The sequence below is a fragment of the Saccostrea echinata genome, unplaced genomic scaffold (genome assembly GCF_033153115.1).
Source record: "Saccostrea echinata isolate AGI-Se365-2 ecotype Australia unplaced genomic scaffold, CSIRO_AGI_Sech_v1 ptg000052l, whole genome shotgun sequence".
NCBI classification, from domain to species: Eukaryota; Metazoa; Mollusca; class Bivalvia; order Ostreida; family Ostreidae; genus Saccostrea; species Saccostrea echinata.
The window spans coordinates 15,606,086-15,610,970 of record NW_026889801.1 but is presented as its reverse complement, the minus strand read 5'-3'; positions in this window follow the sequence as shown (position 1 = coordinate 15,610,970).

Here is a 4,885-nt window from a genome sequence, read left to right as displayed (position 1 = left end):
TAATACGCGCAAGTACATTGAAGGGTAGTTATTAGGTCATAGTATATAAAGTGTTGGTCAAGCGTAAAGTGGTCATCGACGAGCATTTAATCAACCAGTTTCGAACACGTTTTACCTGTAGCACTTATGAATGAGTCAAATTCTAGCCACGTGGGAGAGGAGCGGGTTATTCACCTCAAGGTGAACGACCCGGCTTTACACAGAGTTCTAGAGACGAATTATAACTGAAGAGGCACTGGACATTTTCTCCGACAAACTAGAGAAGACGCTAAGAAGACAAAAACGAAGATATTGTCAGCGAATTTATTTAGCTCAGAGGGCAACGGAGAAAAAGGTAACTAACTTTAAATATCAAAGCAATAAAATTCAGTTTGAATTCAATGCAGATAGAGAAAATGACATTTAAAAAACAATAAACCAGTAAGAAAATAACAGAATAGAATCGGCTAATAAAATTTTGAATTCTACGGTTAATCACTTGAATAAAAGAAACAGAATTGTTCGTATTGCTGATAGATATGGTTGGAATGTTGTACAAGGATACCAAGATGTTCCTATCACTGATGATCCTGACGATGCTACTAGGCTTCGACAAGCTATTTTCAGAGCAAAGAAAAGAAACAACAAGAAACCTTACGAGAGAACAACACGTGTATATCCTGGTCAGGAAATGCAGCCCTTTCCGGGACAGTTTTTTTTTCCTTTCGTATGGGCAGAATTTTGGACAGAGTTTCCCCAGAACAGAGTACGGAAGACAATCGTTCTATCAGCCCTTCACACAACCTCAACAAGGGTACAGAAAGACAACCTCAGCTACTACAAGTAACAGCAGAGCAGCAGCAAAGAACATCTGCTTCTACTGCAATAAATTCGGACACTGGGCCAACAAATGTCCAGAGAGAGGAAGCGGAACTTCGGCAACAACAACAGACAGCAAATAATGACTTGATGAGCACTTGTTCTTTTATGATAATGTATGTGAATTTGAAAGTCCTAGTTCAGTTATGGTTAAAAGTAATTTAAAAAAACACGTAGGATTTTGGAAATATCATATAGGTGCCTCGGATTTTATCCTGAATGTTATAGAATATGGCCATTTCATTCCGTTTTTATTGTTGCCTCCAACAGCATGTCTCAATGATAATAAATCTACATTTCAGCACGGACAATTTGTTGAATGCGCTATTAATGAGCCCTTATGTAGTCAATCCTTTATCTGTGTCGGTTAATTCCACTGGTAAATGCAGATTGATATTAGACCTTAGGCATGTTAAACAATTTATTGAAAAGAAAAAAAAATTGAAGGAGTTGGTAATGCATTGCAATTGGTGGTGAAGAATGGATTTACATACAAATTTAATATGTACAAGTTTGATTTAAAGTCAGGGTACCATGATGTAGAAATTCATGACTTGCATCAAAAATACCTTGGTTTTTCAAGGCAACTTGGAGATCAAAACAGGTATTTCATTTTTAAATGCTTACCTTTTGGTTTGTCAAGTGCCCCATATTTATTTACAAAGTTACTTAGACTTACCTTTTGTTAAATTCTAGAGAAGCAAAGGTTTTAAATCCATTGTTTATCTAGATGATGGATGGGGTATTGCCGATGATTATCATACTTGCACAAACATTTCTTGTGAAGTTAAAAAGGATTTATTCGATGCAGGTTTTGTAATCAATGAAGGAAAGAGTGAGTTTCAACCCGAACAAGTCATTAAGTGGTAAGGTTTTTTATGGGATACTAATTTTGGAACTCTATCAGTACCTGATGATAAACTTTTGAAATTTCAGAATGATATTGAGTTCATTATCAAAAACAAAAGTAATGTTACAGCAAGACAGCTGGCTAAAATTAGAGGGAAAATTATTTTATTTTCTTTTAGCCTAGGTAACATCTGTAACATCGTGTCTAGATATTTACAAATAGCCATTGCAGAATGTCTATCATGGGATGAGATTATTTTATTTAAAGAAAATATCGATCAATACTGAAATTAGCTTTTGGTTACATAATTGTAGATCTTTAGCCAGAGTGTGTTATTTTGAAAGTGACAAACGTCCAGAGCAGATTTTATAAACAGATGCTAGTGGCAATGCAGGAGCAGGTTATTCTGTTAAGACAAATAATTCATTGGTTCATTTAATGTGGACACCTGAACAGAGATGTCAAAGTTCCACATGGAGAGAACTTAAAGCAGTACAAGTTACTGTAGAGAGTCTCAAAGAAATTTTATTTGATAGGTTAGTTAAGTTGTATACCGATAACCAAAATGTAGTTAAGATCGTTGAAAAAGGCAGTAGGTATGAACCAAGAATTGCAGAGTTTATCAATATCAATTTATTTTATTTGTTTGCAGAACAAAATTAAGTTAAGAGAACGAATGGATTCCAAGATCTGAGAATGAAATTGCAGATGCGTACAGTAAGATTTTTGATTTTGATGATTGGTGAGTGGGTGATCACATTTTCTAGTTTCTTAGCAAAAAAATGGGGGCCATACGATTACGATCTATTTGCAGACTGTAAAAATAAGAAAGTAGAAAAATTTTATTCCAGATTTTGGAATCCTGGAACATCAGGTGTAGATGCTTTTGGGTTTGACTGGTCAACAGGTAATAACTGGATAGTACCTCCTGTAAATTTGATTGTAAGAGTGATTAAACATTTGATTTTGTGTAAAGCAAGAGGTACTCTTATTTATCCTAAATGGCAGTCTGCACCTTTCTGGCCTTTATTAGTTAAGCCATTTTCTGGAAATTTTCACAATTTTGTTAAAGAATGGCTTGAATATCACAAGCCTCGTTATTTTTTCAGGAAAGGATCTCATGCAGAGAGTGTGTTTGCTGAGCCGCAGTATTGCACTTAACATAGACTGTTCCGATTTTTGAATTTTGTGTTATTACAAGGCTTTAATAGACAATGATCATGATGATGCTTTAGTTTATTGGAAATTGTGTAAATAATTTTGAACAGTGCATTTTGCATTGATAGGGCATTTGTGATTAAGCCTTAATGGAGCTTTTGTAATTTAGCCTTGATGAGGCATTTGTGATTGCTTTTGTAATTTAGCCTTGATGGGGCATTTGTGATTAAGCCTTAATTGGGCTTTTTTTTTTAAATTTAGCCTTGATGGGGCATTTGTGATTAAGCCTTAATGGGGCTTTTTTAATTAGCCTTGATGGGGCATTTATGATTGAGCCTTAATGGGGCTTTTGTAATTTAGCCTTGACGGGGCAATTATGACTTAGCCCTTAAGGGGCATTGTATAATTTAGCTTTAATTGGGCATTGTGAATAAGTTTCATATGGTATTGTGAATTATTTTTTATAATGCAATATGATTAAGATTATGGAGGTATTTACTAGTTTTGATTAAGAATGGACTGAAAGTTGTGTGGTTTTTTCTTTTGATTAAATAGTCATGTATATATGATACTTATAAAGTAACTTTATTTTTTTTTTTTTTTAATTTCAGCTCACATGTAGTTTTTTTATTGGAAAGAAATTAAAGAGATTCAAGATCCTAGACTCAAGGACACGGTACTCAAAATGAATGATATAGTATTGAATAGTAAGAGTGAAAACACGAATAAAAAATACAGAAATTATTTTTTACAGTTTAAGTCCTGCTGCGGAAAATTTCAATTTCATGCTTTGCCTGCTACACCCTCTACTGTTACAGTTTATTTATCTTACCTTATACAAAAGCAATCATCAGTTGCAGTCATTAATGCGGCATATTATAGTATTTAATGGACACATCACATTAATCTTTGTACTAATCCGTGTTCAGATAGTCTTGTAAATCTGATTTTAGAAGGAGGGAAGAGACTGTTATCAAAACCTAAAGTTAAGAAGAAACCTATTACACCTGAAATTGTGGATAAAATTATGGATAAATTTCCGCAGTTAGAAAATTTATATCATTCAAGACTGGTGTGTATGTTGTTATTAGGTTACGCTGTTTTTTTTTTTTTGTTTTTTTGTTTTTTTTTTTTTTTTTTGGTTTGTTTGTTTGTTTGTTTGTTTTTTTTTTTAAGATATGATGAACTTGTTCACATTAGAATGTCTGACATAAATTTTCATGAATCAGGTTCACATGTTGAAATAAGAGTTGGAAAAAGCAAAACGGATATTTTCAGACAAGGTAATATTGTTGTTATAGCGAGAACAAGTAACAAGTTTTGTCCAGTTTCTTATCTTGAAAAATACATGCTGGTCTTGTTTTTCCGTCTAATGGGTTTATTTTTAGAGCGGTTACATTTTTTTTTTTAAAAAAGGACAATGTTTACAAGTTATGTAAATCAAATAAACCTTTGACTTATACTAGTGCTAGAGAGCTTATTTCAGATACTTTTAAAAGTGTCTGTGTGGATTTCAAAGAGTACGGTTTACATAGTTTGAGAAGTGGGGGAGCAACTGCAGCAGCTAATAACAATATTCCAGATAGACTTTTTAAGGCTCACGGCAGATGGCGTTCGGAGAACGCAAAAGACGGATATGTTTCAGATAGCTTAAACAATAAACTTGCTGTTACTTTGAATCTTGGATTATTATTTCTTTAATTTCTTTTGCAGGTTAATATATTCAAAACCTTTGTTGTCGAACTGGGTGATAGGCGCTCAACACATTCTATATCTGTGTTCTGTTGTTTATTTTCTAAGATACTTAGAATAGAAATATTTTATGTTCGGATGAGTGAAACGAAGGAGAATATAAATCAATTTCTATTAGTTGTATTTGTTTGAATTATTTTAATACGCGCAAGTACATTGAAGGGTAGTTGTTAGGTCATAGTATTTTCATAAAAAAAATAGGTTTTTGCCGGTGATTCTCGTTTATTTTGAATATATTGTTTTTGGTCTTGGAATTTCTCTGGTCAT